Source organism: Schistocerca americana, chromosome 3 (genome assembly GCF_021461395.2).
Source record: "Schistocerca americana isolate TAMUIC-IGC-003095 chromosome 3, iqSchAmer2.1, whole genome shotgun sequence".
NCBI classification, from domain to species: Eukaryota; Metazoa; Arthropoda; class Insecta; order Orthoptera; family Acrididae; genus Schistocerca; species Schistocerca americana.
Genome location: NC_060121.1, coordinates 316,710,736 through 316,728,316, shown reverse-complemented (window position 1 = coordinate 316,728,316; position 17,581 = coordinate 316,710,736). Strand labels below are relative to the sequence as shown.

Here is a 17,581-nt window from a genome sequence, read left to right as displayed (position 1 = left end):
CTATGACGTGATTCCTTTCCCCCAACTGCTTCTATTCCTTGAAAATATCCTGCCACCTTGATCCCCCTCACCCCCTGGTTGCTCCTCTCCTCTCCAACCCCCGCCCTCTGCCGTGCCTTCACTGTTCTGACCCCCCTACCCTCTATCTCTAAACACTTCATCTCCTTTCTCAAGGTGCCTTCCGTCAACTCCCCCTCCCAGATGATGCCCTCTCTCCCTCCATTTATCCCTCCTATCAACTCTGATCCTCACCTCCACCTCCTTCTTTCCTCTGTCCTTTCCCTAGGCTCCCTCTTCCCCCCTGTCATCCTGTTTTTTCCCCGCCTGCCCTCTCTCTGCCTCCCTTCTCTCCCCTGAGTCCTTTCTGCTCTCCCATCCACTGCCTTTCTCACTCCTTCTCGCATCTGCCCATTCCCCTCTTTTCTATATCCACTCCCTCCATCGGCTCCCCCTTCCCTTTTTCTTTTTGTCTCCCCTCCCTTTTCCCCATCATAGGTACGGGTCCTCCCCCCCCCCCCCCCCATCTGCCGCAGTGTCACCTGTATAGTGCTGTTATAAGTGAATGCTCAGTGTTGTACATCCCCTGTCAGTGTTGCGAACAGCCGTCGTACTGTCGCCAATTGTGTTTTTTATCTCGTGCGAACACAAACCAGACTGTCGCCGTGTTTTTTAATTGTGCCTGTCTACTTCTTCATTCACATCGTCACTGCCCTGTTTTTATATTTTAAATTCCACACTTTACCGCCATCTTAAAGTTTTTCACAATGTCACCGTTTTATCGCCTGTTTTTCTTGTTTGTTTCTATTCTCATTATGTTTTTTAACTTTTCTGTAGGCTATAGAGCAGCATATTTTGCTGCTGCCAGCCCGCCCCCCACCCTCTGGGGGGTGGGGAGAATTGAAATCCAATGAACAAAAAAAAAAAAAAAAAAAAAGGACTCGCGAAAGCAGTAGATTCATTGAGGCTTAAACATACTCATAGCATTGTTTACTTCTCAAGTGACTTGCACAAGATTACTGTGCGCCATGTAACCGTAGCTTCAGCATCGCTCATAGGGGTACTGTCGACTACAGCCAACATACTTGTATAGAAGTTTGCTATCAGAACGAAAAAGTGAAGATGTCCTCAAATTTATTCAGATAATTTGGTAGTGGCATTAAGGATATAAAGAACATTGCACGCAAGCTAGCAGTTGTTTCCCATACTGTCAAACATAATATTAGCTACAGAAGTATGGACTGTAGAAATAAATTGTCGAAGGAATCCTTCCATGATTCTAATTTGGCTAAGATCTGTTTTTGTCCATTATAAATGGTTCTGCGAAAGCCTGCGACTGTGAAAACAATGGGTTTGCTTATAAATACCTTTTCTGCTACCTGTTGCGATTTTCTTTCCTTCCTATTTTACACGATGCATTTTGGGAAATGATTCCAATTTTCGAGTGAGTTTTCTCTTTGTACTATGCCATGTTTACGTTATGTTTTCGATGTGTGACGTTCTGTTTTGCTTTGTTGACTTTACTGCAATATATAAAAAACTCAACTTTTATTTGGTTATGGATTTTTTTATGTAGTTAGTGGCAAAATTTGGAGGAACATTGTACTGACAGGTTGCTTATGGTCCGTTTGTGCAGAGTTTCACACATGTAAACGTCACACACAACTTTCAGTGCACAATAAACGAGGCCTATTCGGAAAGTAAGGAAACCATAGTGAAAAGCCGGTGAAGTTTTGCATAGATGTGTTGGACAGTGTCTCTAGTATGCTCGTCGCTCGCGCCACGTCGCTCTTTTCAATTCTGAGCGCACAGTGAGCACGTAAAGATGCCTAGAAAATAGTGTCTCCTGCCAAGTATGGGGGCCTGGTGAGAGATTTCGCCTGATGTCATGCAGCCCACATATCACAACTGTCACGCGTTTCCCTTTTAATGACAATTCTCGGCCACACTCCGCAGGGGCAATGAAGACTCTCCTGTAGCGTTTTCGATGGGAGGTGTTTGATCATCCACAATACAGCCCGTAATTGTCTCCCTCTGAGTTTCATCTCTGCCCACATGAACCGCTGGCTATGAAGACAACATTATGGCACAGACAACGAGCTGTAGAGTAGCGTAGAGAACTGGCTGAAAGCAGAGGCGGCTGCCTTCTGTGACGAGGGTACTGGAAATTTGGCACAGTTCTACTACAAATGTCTGAGTCTAAGCGGCGACCTTGTAGGCAAGTATCTGGAAGGTTTAGCTAACTGTTGGCAATAAAACATTTTTTTTTTATTTTCACAGTGGTTTCCATTTTGTGACCGATTGGATCTTACTTCCCGAATAGGCCTCGTACATCGATAACATCTTACACAAACAAACAATTACAAAGATGTTCTAGGATGTAGTTGACAGATATAATGCTACAGGTCTTTCACAGAGTATGATATACTTTAGTACAGAGGGTATTTGGCTTCACAATATGGATCGTAATTTGCTTATATCTATTTTACAATGGTATTTATTTCTAAAGGTGGCAGGGGTAAAATACAGGGAGCGAAAGGCTATTTACAATTTGTACAGAAACCAGATGGCAGTTATAAGAGTCCAGGGGCTTGAAAGGGAAGTAGTAGTTGGGATGGGACTGAGACAGGTTTGTAGCCTCTCCCCGATGTTATTCAATCTGTATATTGAGCAAGAAATAAAAGGAAACAAAAGGAAAATTCGGAGTAGGTATTAAAATCCTTGGAGAAGAAATAAAAAACTTTGAGGTTCGCCGATGACATTGTAATTCTGTCAGAGACAGCAAAGGACTTGGAAGAGCAATTGAACGGAATGGACAGTGTCTTGAAAGGAGGATATAAGATGAACATCAACAAAAGCAAAACGAGGATAATGGAATGTAGTCAAATTTTAAGTCGGGTGATGCTGAGGGAATTAGATTAGGAAATGAGACACTTCAAGTAGTAAAAGGGTTTTGCTATCTGGGGAGCAAAATAACTGATGATGGTCGAAGTAGAGAGGATATAAAATGTAGACTGGCAATGGCAAGGAAAGCGTTTCTGAAGGAGAGAAATTTGTTAACATCGAGTATAGATTTAAGTGTCAGGAAGTTGTTTCTGAAAGTACTTGTATGGAGTGTAGCCATGTATGGAAGTGAAACATGGACGGTAAATAGTTTGGACAAGAAGAGAATAGAAGCTTTCGAAATGTGGTGCTACCGAAGAATGCTGAAGATTAGATGGGTAGATCACTTAACTAATGAGGAGGTATTGAATAGAATTGGGGAGAAGAGGAGTTTGTGGCACAACTTGACAAGAAGAAGGGACTGGTTGGTAGGACATGTTCTGAGACATCAAAGGGTCACAAATTTAGCATTGGAGGGCAGCGTGGAGGGTAAAAATCGTAGAGGGAGACCAAGAGATGAATACACTAAGTAGATTCAGAAGGATGTAGGTTGCAGTAAGTACTGGGAGATGAAGAAGCTTGCACAGGATAGAGTAGCATGGAGAGCTGCATCAAACCAGTCTCAGGACTGAAGACCACAACAACGACAACATTTATTTCTCTGTCTTACTATTTTCATTGAAGTGTATTTTCAAAGCATCTGAAAAAATTCACTGATTCGCTTTCAAGAATTTCGTTTAACATTTTATCTTCATATTTTCTGTAATGTGAATATATTTCCAGTTCTTCTGACAAATACGTTTGACGCCCTTTATTTAGTCTGTGGAGTAATTTGACACTTTGCTCTACATTTTGAGATGGGTGTCCTGTATTCTGTGCTACGTAGAACATGGAGCATTCCTGGCTTGTTGCTTTGTATATTCCAGAGTCTGAGTATGGGTCATGATCATACTTTATACCAGCGGAGAAACCCGACGTTGTCCAGGTATTTATTTACAACTGTGCATCCATACTCGTGTCACGTAGCGTCTGGTCTTGTTCTTAACGTTTATGATGTCGTATCTCTTGAGCTACAGGGTGTTTCAAAAATGACCGGTATATTTGAAACGGCAATAAAAACTAAACGAGCAGCGATAGAAATACACCGTTTGTTGCAATATGCTTGGGACAACAGTACATTTTCAGGCGGACAAACTTTCGAAATTACAGTAGTTACAATTTTCAACAACAGATGCCGCTGCAAGTGATGTGAAAGATATAGAAGACAACGCAGTCTGTGGGTGCGCCATTCTGTACGTCGTCTTTCTGCTGTAAGCGTGTGCTGTTCACAACGTGCAAGTGTGCTGTGGACAACATGGTTATTCCTTAGAACAGAGGATTTTTCTGGTGTTGGAATTCCACCGCCTAGAACACAGTGTTGTTGCAACAAGACGAAGTTTTCAACGGAGGTTTAATGTAACCAAAGGACCGAAAAGCGATACAATAAAGGATCTGTTTGAAAAATTTCAACGGACTGGGAACGTGACGGATGAACGTGCTGGAAAGGTAGGGCGACCACGTACGGCAACCACAGAGGGCCACGCGCAGCTAGTGCAGCAGGTGATCCAACAGCGGCCTCGGGTTCCCGTTCGCCGTGTTGCAGCCGCGGTCCAAATGACGCCAACGTCCACGTATCGTCTCATGCGCCAGAGTTTACACCTCTATCCATACAAAATTCAAACGCGGCAACCCCTCAGCGCCGCTACCATTGCTGCATGAGAGACATTCGCTAACGATATAGTGCACAGGATTGATGACGGCGATATGCATGTGGGCAGCATTTGGTTTACTGACGAAGCTTATTTTTACCTGGACGGCTTCGTCAATAAACAGAACTGGCGCATATGGGGAACCGAAAAGCCCCATGTTGCAGTCCCATCGTCCCTGCATCCTCAAAAAGTACTGGTCTGGGCCGCCATTTCTTCCAAAGGAATCATTGGCCCATTTTTCAGATCCGAAACGATTACTGCATCACGCTATCTGGACATTCTTCGTGAATTTGTGGCGGTACAAACTGCCTTAGACGACACTGCGAACACCTCGTGGTTTATGCAAGATGGTGCCCGGCCACATCGCATGGCCGACGTCTTTAATTTCCTGAATGAATATTTCGATGATCGTGTGATTGCTTTGGGCTATCCGAAACATACAGGAGGCGGCGTGGATTGGCCTCCCTATTCGCCAGACATGAACCCCTGTGACTTCTTTCTGTGGGGACACTTGAAAGACCTGGTGTACCGCCAGAATCCAGAAACAGTTGAACAGCTGAAGCAGTACATTTCATCTGCATGTGAAGCCATTCCGCCAGACACGTTGTCAAAGGTTTCGGGTAATTTCATTCAGAGACTACGCCATATTATTGCTACGCATGGTGGATATGTGGAAAATATCGTACTATAGAGTTTCCCAGACCGCAGCGCCATCTGTTGTTGACAATTGTAACTACTGTAATTTCGAAAGTTTGTCTGCCCGAAAATGTACTGTTGTCCTAAGTATATTGCAACAAACGGTGTATTTCTATCGCTGCTCGTTTAGATTTTATTACCGATTCAAATATACCGGTCATTTTTGAAACACCCTGTAATATCTCATTGTTTATGGCGTCATATCTCCTGCATTACGTGTATTACAATAATATAATTTTGCACTTACATTCAGTGGTATATGTGTACACTATCTGCAAAATGTGTCTTGCACAAAGTTAGTCGTAAAGAATCAATAAATTATAACGTCGGTCCTCATGCGGTACTTCTACTGCATGAACAGCGGAAAAGTAGTAAGTTATAAACATTTTTCCTTTCATTATTTTTTAGGGATTTTCAGCGAGAAAATATTTTGTAAGGGTTTGAAATTATGCAAGTCGCTAAGTGCTCTCATTTTCAAATACTGGATGAATAAAGTCTGAGAATTCACGTGTCACAGGCTACGCTTCTTTTTCACCCTCCCACCCGTTTAGCCGGTTCTTATCCTCACAGTAATCGTCACCTGACCTTGAGGCATATGTGTACCAAGTTTGGTTTAAACCAGTCCAGTGGTTTAGGAGGAGATGTGGAAAACACACAACATAGTACACAATACATAGTATGTATAGATTACTACTACTCCTCTTTTAGGCATTGTCTAAAATATAAATAAAAAATTTTTTATTAACAAATACATAAAGTACACTTTACACACATTTCACACTTTGTTTTTGATTTATATTTGGTCGCTGTATCACTTTGACTGCTCACACTTCACTGTTTGCTTTTAGTCACTCGCCGCACTACTTATCCGGTTCTTTACTTCGTCACTAATTAGAAACTGTCGTTCTAAACCACAACGGGTCTTGCTCTATATACCAATAGGTAGCCCCAACAGCGGCGAAGTCCAGAACGTACCAAACAGGCTTCGGATGGTCCACAACGTTCCAGAACATTCCACAACATTCGAGAGTGTTCTGGAATGTTCCAGAATGATCTGGATTCTTCCGGGATGTTCCCGAAAATTCTGGAATCTTCCCGGATATTCCAGATTATTCCCGAACATTACAGAACATCCCGGATCATTGTGGAACATTCCGGAACATTCTGGAATGTTGTGGAATGCTCTAGAATACTCCAGAATGTTCTCGAATACTATCGAATGTTCTGGAATGTTCTAGAAATTTCTAGAGGGGGAAACTTCCCAGCCCTCATATCTTCAAAAGCACTCCCTTCAGATAAAAACAGGAACCTCCTAAAAATGGTGCAAATGGCTCTGAGCACTATGGGATTTAAGATCTGAGGTCATCAGTCCCCTAGAACTTAGAACTAATTAAACCTAACTAACCTAAGGACATCACACACATCCATGCCCGAGGCAGGATTCGAACCTGCGACCGTAGCGGCCGCGCGGTTCCAGACTGAAGCGCGTAGAACCGCTCGGCCACATCGGCCGGCGGGAACGTCCTACATGCATGGGAGATAGAGGGCTATCATTCCATATAACTCCTTGATCGTACTGGGACTCGTTTCTGAGTTTTAGCGGCGTACACATTGTACAGTTACTTTTATAATATATATTGATTATGTATTAATTACTTTTTGTTGTAGTTTATTTAATGTAGAAAACCCAACTTTTACTTTGTGGTTTTTTGAAAATATTTGGAATGTTCTGTGATATATCGTCAGATTATGGGGTGGTAAATATATATTCGTTTTTGTTTTTTTCTCTGTGGTGCTGTTTGTGTTTGGGTCTTCCTTCATTTTGTCTAGGACTGTATCAACGATGGAAGCAGTATAATTATTAGCAACTGCTCTCTGTTTCACTATACTTATTTCTTGTTTTATGTTTTCTTGGTTCAAAGGTGTTTTAGATGTAAACAAATTATGATCCATATTGCGGAGATAAATACCTTCTGTACAAAAGCATACCATACTCTGTGGAAAACCTGTAACATTATCTTTGTTGACTACATCTAAAAACTCCTTTCTAAGAGTTCATTTATGTAAGTTATCATCGATGCATACTGTGCAGTGAAAGTTGTGTGTGATGTTTGACAAATGTAAGACTCTTCACAAATGGACCGGAAGAAAACTGTAAGTACAAGTCCTTCCATATTTCGCCACTAATTATATACCGGGTGATCATAAAGTCAGTATAAATTTGAAAACGTAATAAACAACGGAATAATGTAGATAGAGAGGTAAAAATTGACACACATTTTTGGAATGACATGTGGTTTTATTAGAACCACCCCATATTGCGCGCGTCGTTTGGTGATGATCGTGTGCTCAGCCGACACTTTCGCCATGCTTGGCCTCCCAGGTCCCCAGTCCTCAGTCCGTGCGACTATTGGCTTTGGGGTTACCTGAAGTCGCAAGTGTATCGTGATCGACCGACATCTCTAGGGATGCTGAAAGACAACATCCGACGCCAATGCCTCACCATAACTCCGGACATGCTTTACGATGCTGTTCACAACATTTTTCCTCGACTACAGCTATTGTTGAGGAATGATGGTGGACATATTGAGCTTTTTCTGTAAAGAACATCATCTTGGCTTTGTCTTACTTTGTTATGGTAATTAATTCTATTCTGATCAGATAAAGCACCATCTGTCGGACATTTTTTGAACTTTTGTATTTTTTTGGTTCTAATAAAACCCCATGTCATTCCAAGCACGTGTGTGTCAATTTGTACCTCTCTATCTACATTATTCCGTGATTTATTCAGTTTTCAAATTTATACAGACTTTTTGATCGCCCGGTATATATAAAAATCGATAACTAACTAAAATTGTGCGTTTTTTATACATTGCAGGAAAGTCAACAAAACACAGCAGAATTTTACGCATCGAAAACATCACGTAAAAATGGCATAGTACAAAAAGAAAACATACGTGAAACTGGGAATCATTTCCCGAAATGCGTCGTGTGAAATCTGAATAAAAGAAAATCGTGACTGGGAGCAGAAAAATTATTTATAAACAGACCCATTTGGCTGAGATGATGACATGTGGTCGAACTAGGGCAGGAGCAGCTGTTAAAGGGTTTCGGCTCCAACAATTGTTCAGAACTTCCTTGAAGTTTTGAAAGATCCAGCTAAATAAAGCGATTTTTTCTCTGTTACCACCGATGTGTCCAACCACAAAAGCAGAAAGATGTTCCCTATAGTTGTAAGATATTTTGATCCTGAAAAGATAATAGGAAACAGGTTTATGGACCTCATCGAACAGGCTGTTGGGAGACAGCAATTGATGTTAACTATCTTATAAAGTCTTCATTGAATTTCTGTTATTTTGATGTAAACAGCCTCACTGCATATTATGCAGATAATGCAAATCAAATTACAGGAAGAGTAATTCTGTGTACACATTGAGGTAACTAGTCATGGGATAGCGACACGCGCATACACAGATGGCGTTAGCATCACCTACACAGGTTATAAAAGGGCAGTGCATTGGCGGAGCTGTCATTCACGTGACAAGGCTTCGACGTGATTGTGGCCGCACGGCGCGAATTAACAGTCTTTGAACGTGGAAGCTAGATGGAGCTAGACGCATGGAACGTTCCACTTCGGAAATCGTTACGGAATTCAATATTCCGTGATCTACAGTGTCAAGAGTGTGGCAAGAATACCAAATTTCAGGCATTACCTCTCACAACGGACAACACAGTGGCCGATGGCCTTCACTTAACGACCGAGAGCAGAAGCGTTCGTGTAGAGTTGTCAGTGCTAACAGAGAAGCAACACTGCAAGAAATAACCGCAGAAATCTGTGTGGGACGTGTGACGAACGTATCTGTTAGGAAAGTGCGGCGAAATTTGGTGTTAATGAGGTATAGCAGCAGACGATCGACACGAGTGCCTTTGGTAACAGCACGATATCGCCTGCAGCGCCTCTCTTGCGCTCGTGAGCAACTCGGTTGGACCCTAGACGGATGGAAAAGCTTGTCCCAATCAGACGAGTCCCGATTTCAGATGGTGAGAGCTGATGATAGGGTTTGAATGTGGCACATACCCCACGAAGCCATGGACCCAAATTGTCAACATGGCACTGTGCAAGCTGATGGTGGATCCATAATGGCGTGGGCAGTTGGATCAAATGGCTCTGAGCACTATGGGACTTAACTTCTGAGGTTATCAGTCCCCTAGAACTTAGAACTACTTAAACCTAACTAACCTAAGGACATCACACACATCCATGCCCAAGGCAGGATTCGAACCTGCGACCGTAGCGGCCGCGTGTTTCCAGACTGTAGCGCCTAGAACCGCTCGACCACTTCGGCCGGCTGGCATGGGCAGTGTTTACGTGGAGTGGACTGGATCCTTTGGTCCAACTGAACCAATCACTGACTGGAATGGTTACGCTCGGCTACCTGCAGACAATTTTCAGCCGTTTGTGCATGACAATGCTCCATGTCACTGGGTTACAATTGTTCGCGTTTGATTTGAAGAATATTCTGGACAGTTCGCCTGAATGATTTGGCCACCCATATTGCTCGCCACGAATCCAATCGAACATTTCTGGGACGTAATAGAGAGGTCAGTTCGTGGACAAAATCCTGCACTGGCAACTCTTTCGCAGTTATGAGTGGCTATAGTGACATCCTACGGAATATCACACCAGCTATGTGGCTGGATTGAAGAGTTTTTAGCAAACAGAACACAGCATGTTGTTCTCAATAGAGAGACGTCTACAGACGTTAAAGTAACCTCTGGCGTGCCACAGGGGAGTGTTATGGGACCATTGCTTTTCAAAATGGTTCAAATGGCTCTGAGCACGATGGGACTTAACTTCTCAGGTCATCAGTCCCCTAGAACTTAGAACTGCTTAAACCTAACTAACCTAAGGACATCACACACATCCATGCCCGAGGCAGAATTCGAACCTACGACCGTAGCGGTCGCGCGGTTCCAGATTGTAGCGCCTAGAACCGCTCGGCCACTCCGGCCGGCCCATTGCTTTTCGCAGTATATATAAATGACCTAGTAGATAGTGTCGGAAGTTCCATGCGGCTTTTCGCGGGTGATGCTGAAGTATACAGAGTAGTTGCAGCATTATAAAATTGCAGCGAAATCCAGGAAGATCTGCAGCGGATAGGCACTTGGCGCAGGGAATGGCAACTGCCCCTTAACATAGGCAAATGTAATGTATTGTGAATACATAGAAAGAAAGATCCTTTATTGTATGATTATATGATAGCGGAATAAACACTGGTAGCAGTTACATCTGTAAAATATCTGGGAATATGCGCACGGAACGATTTGAAGTGGATTGATCAGCCGGCCGAATTGGCCGTGCGGTTAAAGGCGCTGCAGTCTGGAACCGCAAGACCGCTACGGTCGCAGGTTCGAATCCTGCCTCGGGCATGGATGTTTGTGATGTCCTTAGGTTAGTTAGGTTTAACTAGTTCTAAGTTGTTCTAGGGGACTAATGACCTCAGCAGTTGAGTCCCATAGTGCTCAGAGCCATTTGAACCATTTTTTGGATTGATCATGTAAAATTAATTGTTGGTAAGGCGGGTGCCAGGTTGAGATTCATTGGGAGAGCCCTTAGAAAATGTAGTCCATCATCAAAGGAGGTGGCTTACAAAACACTCGTTCGACCTATACTTGAGTATTGCTCATCAGTGTAGGATTCGTACCAGGTCGGGTTGACGGAGGAGATAGAGAAGATCCAAAGAAGAGCGGCGCGTTTCGTCACAGGGTTATTTGGTAACCGTGATAGCGTTACGGTGATGTTTAGCAAACTCAAGTGGCAGACTCTGCAAGAGAGGCGCTCTGTATCGCGGTGTAGCTTGCTGCCCAGGTTTGGAGAGGGTGCGTTTCTGGATGAGGTATCGAGTATATTGCTTCCCCCTACTTATACCTCCCGAGGAGATGACGAATGTAAAATTAGAGAGATTCGAGCGCGCACGGAGGCTTTCCGGCCGTCGTTCTTCCCGCAGACCATACGCGACTGGAACAGGAAAGGGAGGTAATGACAGTGGCACGTAAAGTGCCCTCCGCCACTCGCCGTTGGGTTGCTTGCGGAGTATAAATGTAGATGTAGATATAGATGTAGCATTTCTCAATTTTCCTTCAGGAGACTTAGAACGACTTGTTGACTACAAGCCACATCGAGTTGCTGGACGTCGCCGGGCAAAAGGAGGTACGACGTTGTAAGGTGGCTATGATGTCGCACGTTACAAGCACGCATCCACATACTTTGCCGTAGTCAACAAACACAATTAGGTATAATGTGATAGGTTGTACATTGTATATATGAATATATAAAGGAGACTGACATTGTCACGTACGCCTTGTAAATAATTGTTAACGCTTATTTCATGAAAAGTGACGCAGCGTCTTTATTATTAGAATGGAGTAATGAATGATTGCCTATACAAGTAGAGGTGGGAACGACAGTGGAAATGAAACGGCAGGCAGAACTCAAACCCTGGGTGTAAGCCCCACACAAGTGTGGTGGTTCAGCTCCACACAGGAAGTGCCAAGGCGGACAGTCTCGACACCTGAGCTCAAAGACACAAGGAATTTTACTCAGAAACGTACCATTGTGCGAGTATAGGTTTTTCCTCGCAAACTTTCCGCGCTGGACGACAAAAGACTAAAATATGGTTGGTCGGCGTTCGGAAGAATCTCTAGAGAGGGAGAATATTCCGTGATTCCAGGAATATGATTCGTTTTCGGAATTACGATGGTGGGGAGCTGAGGCTTGCTGGGAAGCCAGCGGTGGAGACACGAGGTCTTCCGTTGCGAGCACCCGTGTGTGACGGCCGCTCGATATCTGCTTTGTTGGTGCAGACGGACTTGCTGTCTTTGCTCTCAGGAGAGTTTATAGTTAGAACAGTTAGACACTGTACTGTTGCGAACCTATACGATTCTGGACTTCACCTCTGGGTTGGAAGTCGTCGTTGCGTATGCAGCGTTCAGTAATTGAAAGCACTTCCTCTGCCTATACTTACGTTGAGACGTTATCTGAACTGCGTCCTTGTGGCTGGGAGTTCCCGTTTCTCGTCTGTAGAACACAGAGAGGAGAAGACAGTACTAGAGTATACTAGTCAGAGGACCCCCTTCTGCCGTCCTAGTGTTTGAAAGAGTTTACTTGTGGCTGGAGTTCCTGAATCGTTGCAGACGAGTACGAGAACCATCACTTCAACGTACCGGACGCAGTGCATACGGTGACATCGCAAATTGCTTCGGCTTATTAGGGCTATAAAAGCTAAACAGCTGTGATCACATTAGTTTATTTCCACTCAGGTTCCACACCACTGTAGATCATCTTTGAAAGTGGTGTCTTCTAGTGTTTGGTACGTGGACAGTGTCAGTCATTTCGCGTTATTGATATCAGACCGCGTAGTCATAATATAGGGCAGAGTTGGGCAACTGATTATTAATTTTACACTACTGGCCATTAAATTGCTACACCAACAAGAAATGCAGATGATAAACGGGTATTCATTGGACAGATATGTTATACTAGAACTGACATGTGATTACGTTTTCACGCAATTTGGGTGCATAGATCCTGAGAAATCAGTACCCAGAACAACCACCTCTGGCCGTAATAACGGCCTTGATACGCCTGGGCATTGAGTCAAACAGAGCTTGGATGGCGTGTACAGGTACAGCTGCCCATGGAGCTTCAACACGATACCACAGTTCATCAAGAGTAGTGACTGGCGTATTGTGACGAGCCAGTTGCTCGGCCACCATTGATAAGACGTTTTCAATTATGAGAGATCTGGAGAATGTGCTGGTCAGGGCAGCAGTCGAACATTTTCTGTATCCACAAAGGCCCGTACAGGACCTGCAACACGCGGTCGTGCATTATCCTACTGAAATGCAGGGTTTCGCAGGGATCCAATGAAGGGTAGAGCCACGGGTCGTAATACATCTGAAATGTAACGTCCACTGTTCAAAGTGCCGTCAATGCGAACAAGAGGTGACCGAGACGTGTAATGGCACCCCATACCATCACGCTGGAGATACGCCAGTATGGCGATGACGAATACACGCTTCCAATGTGCGTTCACCGCGATGTCGCCAAACACGGATGCGACCATCATGAAGCTGTAAACAGAACCTGGATTCATCCGAAAAAATGACGTTTTGTCATTCGTGCACCCAGGTTCATCGTTGAGTACACCGTCGCAGGCGCTCCTGTCTGTGATGCAGCGTCAAGGGTAACCGCAGCCATGGTCTACGAGCTGATTGTCCATGCTGCTGCAAACGTCGTCGAACTGTTCGTGCAGATGGTTGTTGTTTTGCAAATGTCCCTATGTGTTGACTCAGGGATCGAGACGTGGCTGCACGATCCGTTACAGCCATGCGGATAAGATGCCTGTCATCTCGATTGCTAGTGATACGAGGCCGTTGGGATCCAGCACGGCGTTCCGTATTACCCTCCTGAACCCACCGATTCCATATTCTGCCAACAGTCATTGGATCTCGACCAACGCTAGCAGCAATGTCGCGATACGATAAACCGCAATCGCGATAGGCTACAATCCGACCTTTAACAAAGTCGGAAACTTGATGGTACGCATTTCTCCTCCTTACACGAGGCATCACAACAACGTTTCACCAGGCAACACCGATCAACTACTGTTTGTGTATGAGAAATCGGTTGGAAACTTTCCTCATGTCAGCACGTTGTAGGTGTCGCCGCCGGCGCCAACCTTGTGTGAATGCTCTGAAAAGCTCATCCTTTACGTATCACAGCATCTTCTTCCTGTCGGTTAAATTTCGCGTCTGTAGCACGTCATCTTCGTGGTATAGCAATTTTAATGGCCAGTAGTGTATTTAGGAAATGTAAAGTTTGTAATATAAGTGTTTTTTATCTACAGTAAGTATATAAACAGGAATAACGTTTATCATTTAGTAGAGTTAGTTGCCTTCATCATTCATTTACGTTTAGATTGTGATTTATAGAATTAAGAGATCCTAATATCTGCTTCAGGGGGTAGTCAGACAGGGCCAAATATTCATTTTAGCGTTTATTATTTTCCGTTGCGCACATTCCTTTTACACCCGCCTGGAGTAGCATCTTGGAACGCGATAGTTGGAGGTATCCTACTAATAGCTGATGGTAGGGTTTGAGTGTGGCACATACCCCACGAAGGCATGGACCCAAGTTGTCTACATGGCATTGTGCAAGCTGGTGGTGGATCCATAAGAGCGTGAGCAGTGTTTACGTAGAATAGACTGGATCCTTATGTCCAGCTGAACCGATCATTGATGGTCCATGTCACTGGGTTACAATTGTTCGCGATTGATTTGAAGAACATTCTGGACAGTTCGAGTGAATGTTTTGGCCACCCATATCGCCCGACACGAATCCAATCGGACATTTCTGGGACGCAATCGAGAGGTCAGTTCGTGGACAAAATCCTGCACTCGCAACTATTTCGCGATTATGAGTGGCTATAGCGACAGCTTTTCTCAATGTTTCTGCAGGGGACTCAGAACGACATGACGCATCGAGTTGCTGCACTTCGCCGGGAAAAAGGAGGTGCGACGTGATAGTAGGAGGTATCCTACAACTTTTGTCAGCTCAGAGTACGCAAGGACCAGCTGGCACCGCTCATTAGCTGTAGGTCCTGTTGGCATTCGCAGTGTTTCTCAGATCCACGGTGCTACTCCGCAAGAAACAGCCGCCTCGTCCACAGATGAATGAGACACTCGGCGCGGTACGATGTGCCTTACTTATAAAAGCGGGCAGAGGAGTGGAGGAGACCGCCTCGACTTTCCCTCGGGCAGGTGCCTTCCGCCAGCCGTGCCCCACGGCGAAGTGTGCCGCGCGGCTCCCAGGAGCGGCGAGGAATGCGCGCACTGCGCATGCGCGCGCCGGCGCTCGGCCGAGCGCGTCTCCTGGCCGCCCCGGGCTGGCGCGGCGGCGGCAGTCAGTCGGCCGTGACTCCAGAGGGTGCCCGGGGTAGGCGCAGTCCAGCCAGTCCAGCATCCGTACCTCCTCCTCGCGCCGCGCTCTGACCTACGTCGCCCGCGTGTACCGTTGTGCGGAGTCCGCCGGCTGGCGTTTCGTGTTCCTTTCAGTTCTCGTCCGGACGCGACTGCCGGCGTCTCGGCTATTGCGGGGTTGCCTAGCGACGCTGGGGCGAGCGCCATGGCCGTCTGGGAGCACTGCGAGCGAGCGCTGAACGGTGAGTACGGCGTGCGGCTACTGGACGCGACACGAGCGCAGCTGGCGTCGCAGGCTTCCTTCCGGTGCGACCCTTTGTGCTGGCCGGCGGCCGCAGCGTGGGAGCGAAAAAACACGAGCGCCAGACAATCGGTCTCCGGGCTCCATGCTCGTCCAGCGTACGTGCCGCTCTCTCGGCTGTTACCGTTCCCCTCCTCTCACACTCGTCCGGATGAAAAATCGGACGAGTGCGAGTGGGACTTAGGGACGGGAAAAGTCAGTCAGCTAAAACCGATACCGGTATCTTAGTTGTGAATTGCCGGTATTTGTTTGGTCTCGGTTATAACGGACGTTTTTATTTTTTACTAATAACCGACTAAAAAATCGAAATATCAATTAGCACCAGTGCTAAAATTTTTCGTTTTTAAGTAATTCTTTTTTTAAAAAAAGCAGTAATTTTTATTCGTAAAATTTACATTGCTTTGAAATATTGCGGTATTATACTAAATGGGAAAACGCCACCAGTGCTATTTTAATATCAGTGCCGACAGGAACGAGCAAACAAAAACGTGACATAAGACTTGGTACAGCACTGCTGAGCCAATAATGTTCCTACAAATCGTTGATGGTGTACGGCAACCAGCCACAAGTTGATTTTACGGCTACTTTATTTAGAAAGTACTGTTACCAGTTTCGAAATGTTTCACATTTCATTCATGAAAAAACAGTCTGATGACGAATTGTGAAAAATTCGAAACCGCTAACGGTACTTTTTAAATAAAGTTTTATTGGCAGGACACTTAGAAAATGTAACAGACCTACTAAGGAGACTGCCTACACTACGCTTGTCCGTCCTCTTTTAGAATACTGCTGCGCGGTGTGGGATCCTTACCAGATAGGACTTACGCAGTACATCGAAAAAGTTTAAAGAAAGGCAGCACGTTTTGTATTATCGCGAAATATGGGAGAGACTGTCACAGAAATGATACAGGATTTGGGATGGACATCATTAAAAGAAAGGCGTTTTTCGTTGCGACGGAATCTTCTCACGAAATTCCAATCACCAACTTTCTCCTCCGAATGCGAAAATATTTTGTTGACACCGACTTACATAGGGAGGAACGATCACCACGATAAAATAAGGGAAATCAGAGCTCATACGGAAAGATATAGGTGTTCATTCTTCCCGCGCGTTGTACGAGATTGGAATAATAGAGAATTGTGAAGGTGGTTCGATGAACCCTCTGCCAGGCACTTAAATGTGATTTGCAGAGTATCCATGTAGATGTAGATGAAAGTAACCTAAAATCAATTTTTGACTGGTTGCTGTACAATACCAACAATTTATTTCATATAACATCCACGGTCTCGAATCATGTCTTCGTTTGACAGAATTGCAATACTGTTCCTGTTGCTGTGCATCGAGGCGTAAAGCGTGTACGTGCAAGTAGCCGATCTGCTGCGATTATCTGCTTGTAGCCCTTCAAAACGGATAAATAACACGAAAAATAGAACCCTTCATCGCCAGTTTTCACCTTTTAGCACCGATTATTTTTCATATTGCCCAAAGAGCGGTGTGATCCCCGATTGCAACTTCGAATTTCAAAAAAATTACAATCACTAGGAGAGGTCCGCCCCGGTAGCTGAGTGGTCAGCGTGACAGACTGTCAATCCTAAGGGCCCGGGTTCGATTCCCGGCTGGGTCGGAAATTTTCTCCGCTCAGGGACTGGGTGTTGTGTTGTCCTAATCATCATCATTTCATCCCCATCGACACGCAGGTCGCCGAAGTGGCGTCAAATCGAAAGACCTGCAACAGGCGAACGGTCTACCCGACGGGAGGCCCTAGCCACACGACATTTCCATTACTAGGAGAACACTAGTGATTTTTTTTGTAGTATTCAACCACTTAATGAGTGTTCAAGAAAAGCAGTGAACGGTGAAGGGACTACGTTTTCTTTAATTTGCCCATTTAATTTAATATTTTGACTCTGTGTGTCTTGCAACTGAGTGAGCGAAAATTTTTCGATTTCTGCGTTCATTACATGAAATAGTAGG

The 17,581-nt window shown here is 44.8% G+C and overlaps 1 protein-coding gene across 1 annotated transcript in view; it reads left to right on the top strand.

The window, feature by feature from the left end:
- The first annotated feature begins 15,306 nt into the window (after positions 1–15,306).
- Positions 15,307–17,581, top strand: part of LOC124605804 (serine-rich adhesin for platelets-like) — a 378,387-nt gene continuing 376,112 nt past the window's right edge. The window contains exon 1 of the mRNA XM_047137707.1: positions 15,307–15,547. The gene's annotated coding sequence lies outside the window, so the exon portion shown is untranslated. The remainder of the gene's footprint in view (positions 15,548–17,581) is intronic.